Source organism: Xenopus laevis, chromosome 3L (genome assembly GCF_017654675.1).
Source record: "Xenopus laevis strain J_2021 chromosome 3L, Xenopus_laevis_v10.1, whole genome shotgun sequence".
NCBI lineage: Eukaryota > Metazoa > Chordata > Amphibia > Anura > Pipidae > Xenopus > Xenopus laevis.
The window spans coordinates 10629663-10645188 of record NC_054375.1 but is presented as its reverse complement, the minus strand read 5'-3'; the positions used below and the strand labels follow the sequence as shown (position 1 = coordinate 10645188).

General features: G+C 44.4%; 1 protein-coding gene and 1 long non-coding RNA gene across 5 annotated transcripts in view; one reads left to right on the top strand and one right to left on the bottom strand.

The window, feature by feature from the left end:
• Window positions 1–15526, bottom strand: part of LOC121393056 — a 1743327-nt gene that overhangs the window by 550506 nt on the left and 1177295 nt on the right. The window lies entirely within an intron of this gene.
• LOC121401033 lies at window positions 6772–14608 on the top strand. 2 transcript variants are annotated; one of them, XR_005966054.1, is made up of 4 exons: window positions 6772–7639; window positions 11979–12096; window positions 13596–13730; window positions 14359–14608. It is a non-coding gene; the product is annotated as an uncharacterized LOC121401033 (long non-coding RNA). The 2 variants fall into 2 exon arrangements; XR_005966055.1 differs by having other exon boundaries at window positions 14326–14365.

Here is a 15526-nt window from a genome sequence, read left to right as displayed (position 1 = left end):
CTTTAAGGCCCCAGGACACAATGTTTTTTTAACTCTAAAGGCCCCAGGAGCCAATGTTTTAACTCTTAGGGCCCCAGGCCACCAATCGTTTTTTAACTTTAGGGCCCCGGGCACCAATTTTTTTACTCAATCGCTTAGCAGGACCCCCCCCAAGAGGATGTCTGATAACCTGGAGTAGAAAGTGGTACCAAAAACAAATCCAGCTAGTCCATTTGGCAATTAAAAGCTCTTCATATACTTAAATGTCTGGTATAGCTACAATAGGCTGGGTGGGAAGTGGATGGGAATCTCCAGTGTTAAGAAGGGGCTTGCGGACTTGAATGGAAATGCTGTCTACATTTTGTGGCCTATGGAGTAAAGCAATATTTAGTTCCCTCCAATCATTAGAGATCCGATGTGTCCCTATGTCTTTCAGCCCCGTCATGTACATATTAATCAATTAACTGGCAGCGATATTAACCTATTCCCTTCTTCAACGTAAAACCCCTGTTCAGCCCACACCCAGTTTTTACCTCACACAACGTCAGTCATTTTGATTAAACGAGGCACAGCGAGCCCCTTCCCTCTATTCACCATAGGGATGAAAAGGAAAACACAGAGGACCATATTTATGGGGAAACCTGGTGGTGAGCAACAGGATTTATTACATTCATAGGCAATTTTTTTTGGGCTCCCTAACAGTGGATGATCCAGAGGAAGGGGAAACCCTAGGAGGTGCTATGGGGTCCACTCTGCACTGAAGGTAAAAATTCCCTCCTGACTCCTAGAACGCCAGTCGGTTCTACACCTGGATATGGTTAGACCCCCCCGCCCCCTACCTATAACCCCACCTCTATTCACCTCACCTTATTAACCCCCCCTCACCTTCTTCTATACTCAACCCCTACTCTCCCTCCTATACTTCAACCCCTACTCTCCATCTATACTCAAACCCCTTACTTCCCTGCTGTAACAAAACCCCCTACTCTCCTCATACACAACCCCTTCCTTCCTCCTGATACTCAACCCCTCTCTCCCTCTGTACACAACCCCTCTCTCCTCTGTACATAACCCCACCTCTCCCTCCTGTTATACATAACCCCCACTCTTCCCTCTGTCACAAACCCCTCTCTCCTCCTTACATAACCCGCCACTCTCCCCTCCTATACATTACCCCCACTCTCCCTCCAGTACATTAACCCCGTACTCTCCCTCCTGTTACAATCACCCCCTACTCTCCCTTCCTTATACCCCCAACCTCCCTCTCTATACACAACCCCCTAATCTCCCTCCTATACACAACCTCCTACTGCATCTCTGTAACACCGCCCCACTCTCCCTCTTTCACAAAACCCCCCACTCTCCTTGTACAATACCCCTTCTCTCCTCTGTACACAACCCCCCTATCTCCCTCTTGTGACATTAACCCCCACTCTTTTTCCTGTACACAACCCTACTCTCCCTTCCTGTACACAACCACCCACTCTTCCTCCTGTACACAACCCCCACTCTTCCCTTCCTGTTTCACACCCCACTTCCCTCCTGTACATTAACCCCCCACTCCCTTCTTGTCACACCCCACTCTCTTCCTCACTGTACACAACCCCCCAATCTCCCTCTGTCACAACCCCCACTCTCCCTCCTTACATAACCCCACTCTCCTCCAGTACATACCCCCTATCTCCCCTCCTGTACATACCCCAACTCTCCTCCTATACACAACCCCACTCTCCCTCCTGTACACACCCCCACTCTCCCTCCTCGTCGTATACATAACCCACTCTCCTCCAGTACATACCCCTACTCTCCCTCTGTACCATACCCCCAACTCTCCCTCCTTATTATCGAACCCCCTATCTCCGTCGTATACACAACCTCTCTACTGTTCTCCTGTACATAACCCCCAACTCTCCCTCCTATACACACCCCTAATCTCCTCCTTTATACACAACCCCTAATCCCTCCATATACCACAACTCCTACTTGTCTCTCCTGTACACAACCCCACTCTCCTCCCATTTACACGAACTCCCACTCTCCTCCTTTACACAACCACCACTCTTCCCTCCTAGTACATACCCCCACTCTTCTTTGTACACATCTTCCCACTCTCCCTTTCCTTGTACACAACCCCCCACTCTCCTCTAAAATAACCCTACTCTCCCTCTGTACCAACCCCCTCTCTCCTTCCTGTACATAACCCCAACTCTCCTCTTATACATGCCCCATCTCCCTCTGCTTCACACCCCTACCTCTCCTCTTACACAACCCCTACTCTCCCTCCTGTACACCAACCCCCTACTCTCCCTCCTGTACCAACCCCCTTACTCTCCTCTGTAAATACAGACAGCACACACATACATACGCTTTCGGAAGGTATGGTTGGAGGGAAAGATTCAGGGCCGTCGTGGTGGGTTCAGGCGGCGCAGAGTGAGTCTTTTGGGTGGAATTGCTGAAAGAAAAGATTTAGAAAATGTTAGATAAGGAATAACGACAACCACTTGTTTCTTTATGATATTAAAGGCTCAGTGTTGCTTTAAGAGCGCACTATTTGTTGGGCCTTTGGGGACTGTTTGGGTCTCTCTACACATGGAATGCCAGGGCCTCTTATGAATCTCAGTCTGAGCCTGTGCCATTTATTCTTTTATACTCTTTGATCAGCTGGTGCCAGTCCATTACCCAGTGGCAACCCATTTCCAAAGGTGGATATCTAAGCCAGATGTCCAGCAGCCCTGTAAGAGTTACCTGCCTCCCCTGTTATTGGCCTACTATACAATCAACACTTTATCTGCAGACTTAGATCCCTGTCAGCAACCTCTTACACCCTAAAGGCAGCCAAACATTGGTCTATGGGGTGCGCCCTCAAAGTGATCAGCCTGCGGGCTCAACAGACAGGGTGTATGACTTCCTTTCTATTGTTCTGATTGGAAATGCTCAGAAGAGCAGGAAGTAAAGTGGAGCTGCATTGGACAACATGAGGTATCTCTAGAAGAAGGGTTATTGTCAGTAAATTGATACATTACCCAAATCCTGCGGAGCCTCTTCATTATGGCCTTCTTGACCCGTTTTCGGAGGGTCGGCCTTTCTACCACCGAAGGATCTTCGATGGTCACTTCCACCTCAGGAGCTTGTTCTTGAGCTGCTTCCTCTTCTTCTCCTCCTCCGCAGGAGCCTCTCCCTCTCTCTCTTCCTCCTTCCAGGAGCTTTGTTTCCAGGGGCTCCCTCTTCTCTCTGAGGAGCTCTTTCTCCAGGAGCTCCTCTCTCTCTCCTCCGCAGCAGGAGCTTTGTTTCCAGGAGCTCCCTCTTCTCTCTCTCTCCTCCGCTGCAGGGCTTGCAGGAGCTCCCTCTTCTCTCTCAGCAGGAGCTTGTTTCTCCCTCTGCTCTCCTCTTCTCCTTGCTTCTTCTTCCTCCAGCTCTAGGAGCTCCTTCCTCCTCTCCCTCAGCTGCAGGACTTGCCTTTTGTTCCTCACTAGGTTTGGAGGGAAATAAATTTCTTTATTTCAATTTTTGTAAAGTGGCAGTAAGTGTAATTGAAAGTATTTAGTGCAAAATACATACCCAGCAGCCTCCTGCAGCTTCTGCTCCCTCTCCCAGAGCGTCATGGCAAGCTGGTGAAGGTGCCATTGGATAGTCTGCGGGTGCAGGGGAGGCACAAGGATAGGAGCAAAGGGGAAAGAAAGGAGACAGTTATGATTATGTCTGTATATGTGCTGCTAATAGTACCTTTATACGCTGAGGGCAGTGAGGGTGTGGGATTCCCATGTGATGGGGGAACTTACATTCTGCAGCCGCAGATACTCGAAATGCTGCCCCCATCTCCAGTGTTCTGATGATGCTTCCTGTGGAAGGAGAGAGTCAATGTTAATAATAGAATTATTATAGAGACACACAGTGAATAATAACCTCTCCTATAATAATAATAATAGTGACACTTACAGGAGGCAGCAACTCCTTCACTGTAGAGGGCGATACACTCCCTCTCGAGCACTTCCTGTAACATAAAAAAAGTTGCAGTGTTACACAAGAGCTGGCAATCTAATATCATTTATTCTCTATTTATCTAGACATCTGTTCTGCATTACATACCAGATAATCGATCATCACCCAGTACTCGTAAATGTTGTCTCTGTGCGTCGTCCTCGGGTCGCTGAAATATCGAAGAATAAAGTCCTCTCTGAAAAAGAAAAATATCACTGAGCATTAATAAAAACATTTTCCAGCCTTATTGCCCTTGCACTTACCCCTGGGGCAATAGCAAATGATTCCCAACATGTAATAAGAGCATTTATGTTTTACTTACAGGACGACGTTCTTGCGAAGTGGACCCGGTAGTGATGTTCTGTGGGAAAAACACATTTATGTTAAATACTGAGCTAAAGGGGGAAAGGAATTCACATGTAATAAAACGTAGGAACTGATAAATAAAATAGGATTTTACCGTAATAAGAGGCAAGGGCCTTAAAGTCGGTGTCTTCCTCCCTGAAGTCCTCCAGGACGACGTACAGCGTCTGTAAGTGAAAGGAAAGAGCATTAGGGACAGAATACTAAATGGCTCTAAATGCTGCTCACAGTCAGTCTGGAATCTGAGGAGAATAGAGACAGAAAAGGGTTTGGGGTTTCTATGGGGCAAACATTCCAGGAATAAGGAGATTTATACTGAAAAAGGAAATAAACGTAGTGGTTGTTTTTCCTGGATGTCAGTTCTACCCGCACAGAGGCAAATGGTATGGCAGCTCCCACCTGTATGTATAAAAGGAAGCAGTGCAGACAGACAGACAGCTGCTTAAGGAGAGCTTATATAGAAGAGTGAAAGGGAAACAGCAGTTCAGATGAGAGAGGATTTATTTTACACTGAGGCATTACCAGGAGAGATGTCTTGATCGTTATCTCCTCCATCGTCGAAAACCTAAAGGGACAAATGGACACAATCAGGCAAAATGAAGTCACGGTTACAGGGTTTGTTCACCTTTAAATAAACGTTTGGTATGATAGAGAGTGATATTCTGAGACAATTTGCACTTGGGTTTCATTTTTTATAATTTGTGTAATTTTTTAGTTATTTAGCTTTTTATTCAGCAGCTATAAAAAAAACAATTGATAACCAATTGAAAAGTTGCTAAGAGTTAGCCATCGTATAACATACTAAAAGTAAACTTAAAGGCAATTATTTCCTTCTGTATATTCCCCTATTTGTATTATTAATGCTGCTGATAGCGATGGATTGGCTTCTTATAAATCCCATATACAGTAACCGTATGGGCTCATATGCACAAAGCCACGTGGGACCCCCCTCAAGTGAATTTAGGGCAGATTTGCTGAAGAAGAAATCATGTGCTGAATCAGTTGAATTTGCAAGATTTACCTCTTCAAGAAGATTCTCTGATGTTAAAAAAAAATAGGGGGCGGCCCAAGGCCGGGGCACCCCAAGGGGGTCTCCCTAAGGAACCCCTGGCTCTCTCTTACACTGTTCAGATGAAGATGGATGTGACTGAACAATGGAGAAGCCAAAAATAAACCCAGGTGTTATCAGGCAGGTGTAGCAGCAAAATCAGTCCAAAAAAGCAGGAAAAGCTCTGTAGCAATCTGTATAGAAAAGAGAATAAAAAGGCAAGTTAATGAATTTAGCGCTTAATATTTCCTATATAATACAGAGGAAGACAGAGATCTATTGTCCCCTAAACTTGAGCTTTGTCAGGTCCTGGTCCCTTTTTTTTTTATTGTTGTAAATGTTATTTGTCAAATAACCCCAGAGAGAATATACACTTAACCCAGAGCCAACCAACGGACTAAACCAACTGTCAAATCCCTATTGGTAAAGTCACCTCTCTTCTGTGGAACCTGCTGTTCCTCCCACTCATTTACTATCACCCCCTACTGTCCTCATGGCTCGTGCCTCTGCTTTCCACCCCTAGTTACAGACTGGGGGGCACCAACTATCTAATTTTTCACTAATTTAAGGGATATTTGGCAAAAAAATGTCTTGGAGAGAATATACACTTAACCCAGAGCCAACCAACGGACAAAACCAACTGTCAAATCCCTATGGGTAAAGTCACCTCTCTTCTATGGGACCTGCTGTATGTCCCTCCCGCTCATTTACTATCACCCCCTACTGTCCCCATGGCACGTGCCTCTGCTTCCCACCCCTAGTTCCAGACTTGGATAAAGGGAACATGTATTTAGCTACAATGTTGGTACATAAGAGCAGGGCTGGGGGCAGATACCAGGGGGCAGAGGGGCAAATCTCTAAGGAGCCTGTCAGTACTGGGAACACAAATTAAGCAGCTTATGGTGAGGTACAGGGGTCCCCAAATGTTCCCTTCATTAATAAATGTGAATATTTGCTGACAGTCCTGTATAACTGCCAAATCCTGGTCTGTGTCTCCCAACCAGCACTAAGATTAAAGGCTCCTCCCAAGCACATTTTAGGGAAAAATTCTCTAAATTCACTAAAATCAGTGAGAGGTGCAACACCCACTAGTCCGGGGGAAAAACATTGCCCAAATTCCTGCCTCTTTTTGCACTAAAATAAAGTTTTTTGGCAATAAATCTCCCAGAGGGAAAGTCCACTTACCTCTCACCACAGGGCCAACCAACGGACTGAACCAACTGTCACAACGCCTGGGTGAAGTCACCTCTGTTCCCTACTCTTAAAGGGGAAGTGTCCCCTTTTGATGAGTGAGGTTTATATGGCATTTATTTCTAATTAGATGTGCAGTACATACACAGCCTATTAAGTACACTGAGTATTGCTTTGTATGTGTGGCCTATTGAGTCTGTTGGATCCATTCATTCATCAGCCAGGGTTCCAATCAGTGCTGCTGCTGTTGTTCATAGCACACAAATTATATATATACATATATCCAGCACCCGTAGCGGCTATATCCTCTTTGTCTATTAAACTCCCACCAATCCAACTATAATTAGGCCTTTGGGTTCTATAGTCGCTCACCGTTCAATCCACGTGGCCCTGGTGCTCTTGGCCCGAGCCCTACACTTATGATTTCAAGTTAATCCCCCGCACACAGGCCACCCCGACACTCATTTACAGGTAAAATATATGGATTGGCTTAGCCGATTTGTGGTCTGACTCGGGGGCTGCTGCCCCAAGTCTGTCGCTAAGGGAAACAATTTCACCAAGTGTTGGAAAAAAAAAAGTGTTGCAGCGCACTCCGAAGGTTAAGGATCGCTCAATTCAGCATCGGTTTAAAAAAAACATCCATCTTTATTATTTTTTTTGGTTAAAAATCAGCATCCAAGGTCTAACGCATTTCGCAACAACGTACTTCTCAGAGACCTCAGTATCCATTATACCACCATGTGTCTTATACCCAAGAGAAAACCCCTCCCAAGGAACTTGTCATATCAATTAACATAGGCAAAGTTTCCGCACACCAGAGTGCTTTAAAATCCAAAATCTTTATTGATCCATAGTAATGGGCACACAGCACGTCTAGCTTGACGCGTTTCGGGCACAGACGGCCTTAATCATTAGCATGTCCGTTATTATGGAACAATAAAGATTTTTTTATTTTAAAGCACTCCGGTGAGCAGAAACATTGTCTTTTCTTCTTCCTATTCAGTGAGGTGTGGGACGCCAAGAGAATCCAGCACCCAGAGACAGATCCATGGGCCGCCTGTATTGCAAAGAAGGCTAGCGGTGAGTCAGAGCGGTATTTTCTATTCTATTTTCTATTCTATCAATTAACATGGCAATTATCAATACATTGAAAAAATGGTTAGAAAACAATCTAGACTTCATAGTAGTGATATGCGTGCCGGCCCAATACCTGCTGGACCCGGTTCAGGCCGACCCCGCACCCCACCGACCCCGATCCTCAACTTCAACTGCCGGCTTCTGGCTTTATATCCCCTGCGCCTGCTCACCCCACCCTTTTGTGACATCATCAGCGGGTTGGGTCTATAAAGGGAAGTTAGAAGTCAGGCTCAGGCGGGCGCGGAGAAAAACCCGACCCGCACATCACTACACGACTTCATATTAGTTAAATGTATCATAAAGTTCACAAGTTGCAAGTTCATAAGGTACAAATTGTTACTACATCTCGTGTTGTAAAGCAATCGTGTTTCTTTTCATTAGAGGTTTTCTACTTTGCGATATAATCGCTCTTAGATAACAGATTAGGTGCTGAATTTCATATATATATATATATATATATATATATATATATATATATATATATATATATATATATATATATATATATATAATCTTCTAAAAAAGAACCACACTCTCAGGGAGTAAACGATTATAGATAGCTTTAATGCAGGTTACAGACTAACGTTTGGGCCCAACGAGGCCTTTCTCAAAGTGCTAACATAGTATTAAAACGAGCCTTATATCTATGTACTGGCGGGAAAAACAGCAGTCACAACTATGACGTGAGAACTAAGCGACTGCCTATTGAATACATCACATTAAGTACATAAATAGTGTAAACCAGCCTCACAGTAAGTTTAAATACCAACTTTAGCTTATATATTAAAAGTGTTGTTTAATAACAGCCTGGGATGTGTAGTTCAACAACAGCATGGGATGTAGATAATTAGATGCCATAAGGTATATAACTTAAGAGTGCAGTGATGGAGCTTAATAGCTGCTGATAGAAGCATCAATAGTTTTATTGGGGTGTATATAGGGAATTGAGTAGGAGCTGGGACATGGACAGGGAGGCTACATAGTGTTACTTAATGGTTTGTTTTTAGCCCTTTTATTGATAATCAAGTATGTGAGTATGCTGAAGTGTGTAAGGTGATAACACAACAGACTGACTGATGCATACATCTTAATGACATGGTTTACACTATTTATGTACTTAATGTGTTGTATTTAATAGGCAGTCGCTTAGTTCTCACGTCATAGTTGTGACTGCTGTTTTTCCCGCCAGTACATAGATATAAGGCTCGTTTTAATACTATGTTAGCACTTTGAGAAAGGCCTCGTTGGGCCGAAACGTTAGTCTGTAACCTGCATTTCCAACACTCTGACATCACTATCGATTTTCAACTGACATCATCAGAAGGAGCATTGGGGCTTCAGGTAACGGGGTTGTCCCATTCCTGACTAACTCCCATGTTTCTGCTGTATTATTATTATTTTATTATTATTAACATGTATTTATATAGCGCCAACATATTGTGTAGCACTGTAAAGTAAATGTGATTATACAACTAAATCACATGAATTATATACATAGAACATATGGAGTTACATAAATCACAATCAATACAGGTACAAAAGGTGAGGAAGGCCCTATGCATAAGAGCATACACTCTAAAGGGAGGGAGTAATACACAAGGTGTGGAAGTGGGCTAGATCGAATTAAGTGGGTGAGAAATGTGGTACTGTATGTGGTGTTGCATTTGGTAGTTAAGCAGAGTGAGGGTGGTCTTCTCGAAAGAAGTGCGTTTTAAGAGATTTCTTCAAAGCAGAAAAGTTGGGAGAAAGTCGGACAGACCGTGGGAGAGAATTCCAGAGGAGGGGTGCAGCCCTTGCAAAGTCTTGAATGCAAGTGTGTGAGGAGGTAATGAGAGAAGAGTTGAGTAGCAGGTCAGTAGAGGATAGTAGTAAGTGGTTGGGTGAGTATATAGAAATGAGTTGAGAGATGTAGGGTGGGGCAGAGTTATGAAGTGCTTTGAAGTCAGGGTCATTAATTTGAATTTGATTCTGAAAGGTAGCGGATGCCAGTGCAGGGATTGACAGAAGGCGAGGCAGAGGAGGAGCGGTTGCTGAGGTGTATGAGCCTCGCAGCAGTGTTCATTATGGACTGGAGAGGTGACAGTCTCTGGAGGTGAAGGCCAATTAAAAGAGTTACCGTAGTCTAGACGTGATATGACGAGAGAGTGAACAAGAATTTTGGCAGCATCTTGGGTGATGAATGATCATATTTTGGATATGTTTTTATGTTTGGACATGATTTAATAAGTGACTGGATATGAGGAGTGAATGACAGGGCAGAATCTAGGATAACCCCAAGGCCTGGGGAGACATAGTGATAGTGGAATTGTTAGCTATGATGGATCCTTCAGGATGTTACTGGTGTTAGTTGGAGGAAAGAGAACCATTTCAGTTTTAGAGAGGTTTAATTTAAGGCAGCGTTGTGACATCCAGGTAGAGATAGGCAGGAAGAGATGCGAGTTAGGAGTTCTGGGTTGAGATCAGGAGATGAGAGATAGATCTGAGTATCATCAGCATAGAGGTGGTAGTGGAAACCATTCGAGTTGATTAATTTGCCGAGGGAGGAAGTATAGAGGGAGAATAGTAATTGTCCCTGGACAGAGCCTTGAGGAACCCCAACAGAAAGAGGTAGGGGAGAAGATGCTACTTCGTTGTAGGAGACACTGAAGTAACGATTAGTAAAGTAAGAAGAGAACAAGGACAGGGCTGTGTCACGAAGGCCAAACGAATGGAGGGACTGGAGGAGGAGAGGGTGATCTACAGTGTCAGATGCAGCTGAGAGATCAAGTAGTATTAGTAGTGAGAAATGATTGTTGGCTTTAGCGGTTAAAAGGTCATTAGTTAGTCGAGTCAGTGCAGTTTCAGTGGAGTGTTGTGGCTTAAAACCAGATTGTAGGGGGTAAAGCAGGTTATTGTCAGAGAGGAATGAGGTTAGTCGGTTGTAGACTAGGCGCTCAAGTAGTTTATGTATCCCACCTATTCTTTATAATAAAGTGTTCGGTATTGTGTGTTTACCATGTATGCGAGAATTCAAATGTCAACGTCAAGGTTGCCAGGCTGGTAGTTTAAAATTAGACCTGGCAACCCTGCATTGAGGGAAGAGTAATGTATGATGGAAGAGTACTGTATAAGGGGAAAGTACTGTATGAGGGGAGAGTGCAGTACGAGGGGAGAGTACTTTATGAGGAAAGAGTACTGTATGAGGGGACAGTATTGTATGAGGGAAGAGTATAGATGAGGGGAGAGTGCAGTACGAGGGGAGAGTACTGTGTATTAAAGTGTAGGATATTGTTTGTTTACCTTGTGATCCGAGAATTCAAATGCCAACGCCAGGGTTGCTGGTGGTTTATAATTAGACCTGTCAACCCTGCCCGACGCGTTGAGGGGAGAGTAATGTATGAAGGAAGAGTACAGATGAGGGGAGAATACTGAATGAACGGAGAGTACTGTATGAGGGGAGAGTATTGTATGATGGAAGAGTATTGTATGAGGGGAGAGTAAGGCTTGAGGGGAGAGTACTCGACCCCCTTAAGCTAATGCAGCATGAAGAGCAATCCCACAAATAAAAATTTGTCGCCCTTAATGGAAAACAATCAGGTGAGAGCAAAAGGGGGTTAGAGATAGGGCTGCCGAGAGAGAGAGAAGTGGGTACTTATGGCCTCCCACTGAGAGGGCATTGCTGTCAGGGCTCACCGTTCCTCTACAGCGCCGCTTCCAAGATGACGACACCCATAGCCACCACGTGGACATCAGCCTAGTGACGCCGGCAGTGTCATACTGGCCCGGCGGGAAACCGGGAAAAAACCCGGTGGGCCACCGACCCTCATGGGCCCCCGCAGGGCCAGACCCCTCTTCTGATATAGGAATTCTAAAAAAAAAGTTTTCTTTCGGCGCCGTCTGCGCATGCGCCCGCTGTTCGCGCATGTGCGCTGTGTGCTCATTCATGTGTGTGGCCCGATCGGCACCTCACAGTAGGGGGGCCAGAGGGGGCCCTGGACAGAGGTCCCAGTGGGCCCAAGGCCCCCCAGTCGACCCTGGACGCCGGTGTGCAGATGCGTGATGATGTGTCTGGTGCCAAAATTTAAAATACAAGGACACCAAGGTCACGGGTTCAATGCCCGATTGTAGGATGTGGCTACTTCATTCCTGGCTGTTTCTATTTTCCTGTGATTGCTGATTATTGGATTTTTCTGTTTTGATTATTGCCGCCAGCCTTTTGAACTATTGCCTGTATCTTGACTACGTTTATTCTTGATCCCTTCTGTACCGTGATCTTAGACTTTAACCAGAAGTTTCCTCCTAGGTCCGGACTTCCCTCGCTGAGAGCCGATAGGCCCCCGTGACAATTGCACCTTCACAGCAATGACTTTGGGTGCCGCTGGCCAGGCTTTGGGTTTACAGAACGTTCAAGCAAGAGACGGGTTAGAATTATATTTGTTAACTTATTATTCTTTGCTCTAATGTATTCTATTTATATAACTTAAAGGAAATCAATGAATTGTATATGGAGAGATTGAGACAGATACATTGAGAGAGAGATCATATGAGATGCATAGATAGAAGTAGACTGGTGAATGGTGGATACAGACAGATAGAGAGAGGGAGATAAAAAGATAGATCCTGTAGTAGGAGGTCCTGCTTTTGTTCAGCCCCCCCCCTCTTTAGTTCATAACAAAGTTCCAGATGTAGGAAATATCAATGTCTATCAGCCATGGTTTCAAATATTAGACCCCAAATTCCACCCTAACGAACCATCATAGAGTTTTGTATCCAGGGCATTCTTCCCAAATCTCACCCTAACTGGCCCCCGATGGCCTTCAAGATGATGTTTCAGGGGTATCTAGGACATCAAACAGACACTTGACCCACATTTTCCCCTAATTGGCCTTCATGATGGTCTTTCAGAGGTATCTACGATATAAGAAATCATCAGCTATTAAGCCATAGGGGCAAATTAACTAAAGGGCAAAGTGGCTAATGCTGAAGAAAATTCGCCAGCGTGACGTCATTTTGGCACTTCGCCAATTTACTAATGGGCACCGGCATAATTAGGAGATGGACTCTAGCGCAACTTCACACTCTAACGGCAGGTGTGTTTTCCCTCTGGCGAAAGAGCGTTACTACGCAAATTCAATGAGTTTATGTTTTTACTGAACGTTAACTCTATCACCAGACTTGCCTTCGCCACCTCAGACCAGGCGAAATGCAATAGAGTAGATAGGACTTGGTCCAAAAAAAAACAATGGCGTCTTTTCCTTTTTACAGGGTGATAGGCTAAAAGAGATTGTACATTTTTTTTTTTTGGTACCCTCCTTTCCCCCTACATTTCCTTACCAGGTCCGGACTGAGATTCACAATAGGCCCTGGCATTCCAAGTACACAGAGGCCCAAGCAGCCCCCCATCAGCCCACTAAATAGTGACTGTCTATGGCAACTTACAGCAGCCCCTCTGGCATTTCCCAGAATCAACAGATTGTCAGTCCGGGCCTTACATATGGCACATAAACTATACTGTGGGCTCATGTGTAGGGCAATATAACAACTTCTTGGGCTTCTGTAGTGTAATGTATTTGCTGCAACATATACGTCCATTGAAATTTAACTTCCCGCCATATGCACTAACGCTACTGCAACTTCGCTATGCCTGCCGTAGTAACAGCGCAACGTCGCATCTTGGTGAATTATTGTTGTCTGTGTGAAGTTGCACCTGGCGAAGTGTGGCAAAGGCGATGAAGCCGTCGCTGGCGAATTTTCGCCAGTTAATGAATTTCCCCCATAGTTTGTACAATATCTAGGACATCAGATAACTTCACCCCAAATCTCACTGAAATGGCCTTTCAAGGTGGCTTTTCAGGGGTAACTAGATCAGTAACGCTTACCTTAAATCTTACCCTAACTGGCTTTCATAATTGTCTTTCAGGGTATGTAGGACAGAAAATAGACATTCACCAAAAGGCTTAACCTACTTGGCCTTCAAGATGATCTTTCAGTGATATCTAGGAAAAAAGACACCCAACATCTTATCCTAACTGGCCTTCAAACTTGGCATTCAGGGGTACGTAGGAGAACAAATATGCTTTCTCCCCAAATCTCACCCTAGCTACCCTTCAGGCTTTCATCTGTCACTGCCCCCAAGGGTGTCAAGCTCTACAGTCTGGGAACCTCAGATAAGAACGCAACACAACCTTGCCACACACACAGAATCTCCCGGCAGAATAGTTATTTCCATGTTATTGCGTGTGATTATTGAATGGGAGTCCATATAGCAGACCTACAAGGATTCACTTCTATCAGCAAAGACACGTTTTCTCCTCCACAATAAATGGGTTTGTTTGTCAACTGTAACACACTGGGCACGAGGGACTATAATTTATCCGCCTTTTACCCCGATGGAGCATCCAAGTGTTGGAGAGCTGATTGGTGCCATTTTCCGAGTGCTCCCAGGCAGGGCAGTCCTAAGAGTCTGAGTACCCCAGGGTAGAGCCCTGCAGGGTGTTGGGTACCCCCCCCCAAAAAAACAGCGAACCTGTAGGATGTAGGAAGGACTTTCAGATGCAGGTTGGGGGTCCGAGGGTTTGCAGGTCAAGTTGTGGATCTTATCAAGTTTTATTCCTTTAAAAGTGTTTAAAAATGTTTTTTTTTCTGCCTAGCCCACTAATGATGACATCACTTCTGGTTTCCAGCAACGGCACTTCCTGCTTTATGGTGGTCAGCGTGTCGCGGATCAGTTTGCAGATCAGGCAGTTGCGGGGCAGGTAGGTAAAAATGTGGGTGTGGGTTACAGGTCTTGGTATTAAAAATAGTTTCCACGCAGGACTCTTCCCCAGGGTTGGGGGCCACCATACTAAAGTTGTGGTTCGACCTTTGAGTTAACTTTTAGTATTTTATAGAATAGGTGATTCTAAGCAACTTTTGGTCTTCGTAATTTATTTTTCATAGTTTTTTTTAATATTTGCCTTCTTCTGACTTTTTCCAGATTTCAAATGGGGGTCATTGACTCCATCTAAAACCAATGCTCAGTAAGGCTACAAATTATTGTTATTCCTACTTTTTATTGCTCATCTTTCTATTTAGGCCTCTGCCTTTCATATTCCAGTCTCTTATTCAGGTCAATTCATGGTTGCTAGGGTAATTTGAACCCTAGCAACCAGATATTGGAAACTGCAAACTGGAGAACTGCTGAATAAAAAGCTAAATAACTCAAAAACCACGAATAATAAAAAATGGAAACCAAAATATCATACTAAAGGTTAACTTAAAGGGGTTGTTCACCTTTGAGTTAACTTTTATTTTGTTTAGGTAAATTTTATTGAACATAAGCAAATTTATACATCACATTCAGTAGGATATACGTATGAGCTTGACAACAATATTCCATTACAGGAGACAATAATGATCCAGTTCTAGCTAATATCTACTTATGTCTGGTCACACTATACTTTACCCTGACAGAGTTTATTTTACAAATAATCACAGCTCCATTACCTCTGCGGGGGGTATTTCCTTAGCCAGGGGTCCCATATCCTATGGAACTTATCCAGACAGCCCTTACATTTGGCTAACATGAACTCTGTGTTGGTCAGATTAGACACCTCAGTTATCCAATGTGCTACTACTGGCGGGGCCTCTGCTTTCCAGTTATGGGTAACGATTCTATGCACTTGAAATAGAGCTTTACTTAGGAATAGAGCCCCTTGAGAGTCCACAATAGTATCTGACTGTATATTTAATACACATAGTTTAGGGTCATTTAGGTTATCCCTCCCCGTTACTTCCTCTAGGATCTCCAGTGTCTCGCTCCAGTATGCCTGAAGCTTGGGGCAACTCCAAAGGGTATGTAGTAGATCCCCA